Raw genomic sequence first — 6,273 nt, forward strand, 5'->3', positions numbered from 1 at the left:
CCGGCCCCGCCTCTCTGCCGGGTAAAACGCGAGCGTATTTTGTCACCGCGCTATCACAATTAGGTTTCGCCCTGAAATTATCTCATTTTTTTAACGATGCTGAATTTTGATGTAACCCATTCTATCTCCCTCGTTCCATCGCTATCTGTATACCTACCGTTCCGCATCTGCACGCGTTTATCCGGCACCCAATTGATGTCCCGCGCGTACGAAAAATATTCGGGCATTTAAAAACGCTGCGGAATACGCTTATAATTAACCGCGACGCTCGTTCGTTAAATATTTGCGGCAATCACAGTTATGAGATAAAAATATATACGCGATATAAAATTGTATTTAAAAGAGTCTTGTCATTATCGGAGGTTTAATAACGGTATTTTTGCGGTAATTCGTTATCAATACGGACGCGCGTTTTGATTGCGCTACGTTAAAATTTGAAAAACTGTAAGGAAATTACGTAAGTTGATGTCACATTTTAATGTAATAAAATTATACAGTTTAAGAATTTTCTTTTAAAATAATTCACAGTTGCTCCATGATATCACAGATTTTGTGAAAACATATACTATTTCACTGATTACCGTTTTACTTCTCCTTTTTTTTTTTATTAATGCTTACGCTCTGTACGTCAATGATGCACAATCCAAGTGTTTCTCTTCATTTAGTACATTCTAATTCGTATATTTCTGCTTCTAATAAAAACAACTGCTCAATTTAACTATAATTTTTTATTCAGGTGTTTATATTTGTTAATTATACCCTTTCGTGTTATAATTATTATCGGTAAACGGACATTACCTAAAACAAGGCAATTTGTTCGATGAAAGAAAATTGCGCATCATTGACTTGATACTAACTGTTATTTGAGCATTCACATTTATACACACGCATACAATCAAATTTCTATTCATCGCATGCATTAATTAGTACTCCCGTGTATAAAGCGGCTCAGATATGCAAAGCGAGATGGAAGTAACTCGAGCAGTCCGACGGGCTCATTGAAATCAATGCCAGCAATTATTTTTTTTTTTTTTTTTTTTGTTGCATTTTGTTTATTTTATACATTTTTTTTCAAGTTACTTTTCTGCCAAATAGTGACGTATGTTACCGTCAAATACGATACGCTCGAATTACCACAGGGCAGTTTTCGTTCTACATGATGCAAGCGTGAAAGTGATTTAATCCTCCAATATAGTTCTCCAATAAATCTTACTCCTTTATCGATTTTGATACAGTTAAAAAAAATTACGCAAATACAAATTTTACACAATTACGGAAACGCCTGATTGTACGCAATTCACGATAAGTATACAAGATATATCGAGTCCAATTAAAATGAAAGTAAAATATACTATATTGCAAGTCATTAAGTTTATTTATGTGCAATTTATATAATCACATTTTCTTCTTCATGAAAACACGAGAACCTTAGAGCGTAGGAAAATCGAAATCTTTATCGGAGAGACAAAGGATTAAAATATGTTTCAACGCATTGCAGGTAAGCGTAAGACAAGCGCAATCACGTAAATGTAAGCTGATGCAGAGGCTTATAGGCGTAAAGGTAAGGACAATGGGACACTAACTTGTGGATTGAATGGTCTTTGCATTCTCAAGGCCTCAGGCAGGCCTCCGGCCTGCGAGAATACGACCAGAGACGGCGGCGGTAGGTGATTCGGTACGTACGCAGAATTATCCATCTAAAACATATACGTCGTTTTCTTCCTTCCGTGCCTCTCATCGATCAATCGTTTTCCTTATTCTAAATACGCTCGGCGACGCAACGCCCGGAAAGAATTTCGCGCGAACTCGGAATTTCTGAAACGCGACCGCGACGATCGGACACATATATCGATCGCATTTGGCTAATCAATTATTAATTGCTAATTAAATTTACGAATTAATCGGACCTTTACAATTTTCATACAGCTATACAATGATTATGAATAGACCGTCGTTATTTATGCTTATTTCTCGATTGATGAATTGTTAATACAATTTTTCATTTTTTCACTTAATGTGTCTACATTTTTCCATAAATTTTGTAAAAGAACATATATTTTTCTCGAAGCTTCCTCTAAAAAGATGGGAAATCCCACAAGAAATTATTTTAGGTACTTTATCCATGTCTTTATCTTGATGATTGTTAAATTATTTTATCTAAAAAGCAGTAAAAAATAATTTATTTTCAATAAGTAATCAATAAAAAATCGTTAACAATAATTCAGAAAAACTGTATAAAATTGTGTATTAAAATTTATTAAAGAACGCTCAGATTAAGAAAAAAATGCATATGGTGGATTAAAAATGGTATTATGTAAATTTGCATTCTGAACTCTTCTAAATTTGTTAATTTCTATTCTTGATATTTTTACGAAATTTGCCTTGAAAATTGCAATTCCAACAATTCAGATTTTATAATTTAAGGCTGCACAAAATTGGATATAAGAGGTCATCGATCGAAAAGTGAATTCAATAAATTAGCTCGGCTCATCAATGAGGATTACGTCGTGGTGCATTAATTACATCGAGAATTATGTCGTGTTTCCTAGCGGAATGAAATTATAATTTTATCAATCTCGTATTAACACTTCTCGTACATAAAACAGTTTAATTAATTATGGAATAGTCAGGTAAGTCCAACAACCGATAGTATTCTCTACAATCTAGACTGTACACAGTTTGTAGTAATCACTATTTTTTCAATTTATTACATTAATTACTTTTGAAATAGTTTTTAGAGTACGTGAAATCTTGTTGAAATCTAATAAAAGAATTTAGAAATCTACAGTATTTTCATTCTCACAGTATGTAATAATTGTAATTAAATTTTAAACTCTCTCTCACATAAGAAAACCTTTATTAACTTAATTGAATTTGAAGATTTTGGATCATTATCGACTTTAAATTCTTGAATACATTATGTACTTTGAATTAAGCATTCAGAGCATTTAAATTTTTTAATTATTAATACGTTAAAATCTATTCATTTAGAGCTGCAAATGAAAAATGATAAACATACCATTTTAAGTAGTAAACGTATAAAAATGGATTAAAAAATCATCTGAAACAAAAACATTTAACGATCTTAAATGTTGCGACAGTTGTTGCAATTGTCTCTCAAAATTGAATAAATACGAGCAAATCTGCTCATAACTCACTCGATATTTTCTTCCGCAAAACGCGATTTAATAGAATACATCAGCGTGTCGTGGCACGAGACCGCGGTATACCGTGTGTATCATTAATTATCGTGATTGTCAATTAATCACTAGTGTTGGATCGGGTGTCGATCTGCCGACAATTTCTGCTACTTCTAACCTTTCAACCTGAAAGCTATCGAATTCGATCCGCGAGTAATTGCATCGATCGATGCCAGATCGGTTTTGCTTTTGCGATAACGACTGAACGACACTCGCGCGCACGACAGAAAATCGCGCGCGAGAAATATTAGTGATGATAAAAAATGGATGAATAATTCAAAAAGTTCATGTATAAAATATCATGTTTAGAAAAAGCAATCGAATTCAAAGTTTAATATGCACAATTTCATGAACAATTGATAAAAGATTGATAAAGGCTCTAACTGTGTGCTGTTTCTATCAATTAATTTTTATTTTAAAATCACAATCAAGAATTAAAAATAATGAAATATCTAAATCAGCAATAATAAAAAATTTAAGAAATCAAGTATTAAAAAATTACTTTTCACGTGTGTGTGTTTCCCTCAAATATTGCAAATAATTCTCTAAATTATTTAATAATGTATAAAAGAAGAAAGGATTGATCACAATCAATGCGATATAATAATCGTGACTTTATCGGAATAAATAATGTAGTATCCCCATCTTATAATTTTATACAAAACGGATAAGGATAATGAAATTGGCAGTTCAAAACGTTATTTTAGGCAAACAAGTTTCGAGTTCACTTCATATACAAATCCTTTTATCTTTCGTGCATATTTAAATGCACTTACGCAATACCTCCGCAGAATTTCACGTTCCCGATTTGCAAAACGTTTGCCGTACGTCTAGAAATTTCTGATGTTATCTCGATACCGCTTTTAAAATATGCAGTAATAATTCGACAATACAGATTACAAAATTTCGTTAAAATACGACGCTCCGTTACTCACATTAAAGAGCCTCCGATTGTCAATCGTTTATGAAACAGTCGGTTGACAGCTGTCAATATCTGTAACGCTATCTAATCAGCCAATACAAATAACGTCAAGAAATTAGTGTAAAAACAGATCAAATATCAACGTTCGAATAATGATACACGCAGATAAATTCCTAGCTTCTACGCGACAATCTAACGATTTTCATTTTCACCCTAATTCTACGCATGTCACTTTTATCGATGGAAGTTTCTTTTCTAAGGCGAGTGAAACTTTGCGCAATAAAGATCACTGGTCTCGTACGAAGAATCGACAACATTCTCATCGTCGCTAACACGCGGCACTTTCGCTACCGTGGACGTAGAAAACTAGACCGCAGACGTTCCCTGATCAAAGCGGAAAAGAGACACAATGCTGTATCATATCTGAAAATTTCTCTTCAATACTTCTGACAATATTTGATATACATTAAAAGTTCTAACGAATATAAATCAAGTAGAAAGTTAATTACTGTCGCAAACCGACACTGGTATGTTTAACAAATTCAATTTGCAATATATAATGAATAAAATAAACTCAATATTTTAGAAAAAGAGAGAGAGAGAGAAGAAGAAAGACAACAATATGTGTATATAATTTAATAGTTTAAGCTACTCTTTTCATATCGACAGTGACACAACTTCATAGAAATACAACAAGCTATTATCTGTATCGCGTTTAAGTCTCAAACTGAACGAACGCTCCGCTTTCGGAGCGACCGCGACCGCGCGTCGGAGCACATTCCGCTGCAGGACCACGACGTTCTCATTGTCCGAGCAACTCTCGACGTGAATCCGACGACGGCGACGACGACGACGACGCGACACGCGGAACCGAGTGGGGATCCGCGTGGCGCTTTCCCGGGGGCGCGAGAATTAGACATTGTTGATCACCAGGCACGCATACGTTTTCCTCGTGTGCACTGAGAAACTGATGCGCGGCTAGCCGCGGCACGCGGCTGTCCGAGAACATTCACAGAAAACCTCACAGGGCCCGCTGCTTGTCTCCGTCGCTGCGCGTTTCCACTGGGCGCGAATGCGACGGCCTCGACGACGACGACGACGACGACGGCGGCGGCGGCGGTGGCGGCGGCGACGACGACGACGACGACGACAGCGGTGGCGGCGATGGTGATAACGTTAAAAACTCGCGGCGCATCGTCCTCACAAAGAGCTTCCGTTCGTTTCGACAAAACGTCGGTCCTAAACCCCGGTCTAACGTCGCCTCACCTTACAATTTGCGGGCGCACGTAAACGATTCGGCCCGGTTGTTATACCGCGATTGACGACGACAATCACAAACCCGCCGTCCCCGCAGCCGTGGAGGAAAACGACGACAGTAATCGAGTTATATGTCTCGACGGTCACCGGCGAGATCCTCCGATCGCGGCACGCGCGCGCGAATTGATCCGCAGAAGAGAGTCTAGCCGGCGGCGGCGAGCCGCGCTCGAGCACGGCGCGGGATAACCCGCAGTTGTACAGGTTCGAAAATTCAAATCCGCCGCGCCGCGTCCCGCCACTACACGGCCGACTGATACCGTCGACCTAACCTCAACCACCACACAGCTGCGGTGTCCGCGGCCAGTACCTCGACTGGCGGACCGGTATCACCCCCGTGCTGCGTGTAAGCGCACTGCTCGCGTTAAGAGTCAGGTGAACGAAAGTGCGACAGAGATAGACAAACAGAGACGGCAAACGAGAGAGAGAGAGAGACACACACACAGAGGAGGGGGAGAGGGAAGAGCGAGACAGAGAGAATAATAGGAGGACGCGAGCGGGCGAAACGTAGTAAGAGGCAGAGAGGGAGAGAGAGAGAGGATGCCGCCAGGCCCGTGCGAGCAACCTCGTAGACATGCGAGTGCAGACTGATTGGAGCGTAGAGTGTGAGGGTACTTACCCACGAATCGTGGGATCGGTGGCGGTGGCGGAGGCGAGGTAGAGGCGTGGAGGCACCGACCGGCGGCGGCGGTGGCGGCGGTGGTGGCGGCGGCGGCAGCGGCAGCAGCGTGCGCGTGTATTTTCAGCCGCCATGACTGGCGCCACCGTAGCGACTGCTCTCGACACCGTACGGCGCGGCGGCGCGCATGCGCGACTTGCGCAGTCGCGCGCCGCGCA

Source organism: Cyphomyrmex costatus, unplaced genomic scaffold (genome assembly GCF_001594065.2).
Source record: "Cyphomyrmex costatus isolate MS0001 unplaced genomic scaffold, Ccosl1.0 scaffold273, whole genome shotgun sequence".
NCBI classification, from domain to species: Eukaryota; Metazoa; Arthropoda; class Insecta; order Hymenoptera; family Formicidae; genus Cyphomyrmex; species Cyphomyrmex costatus.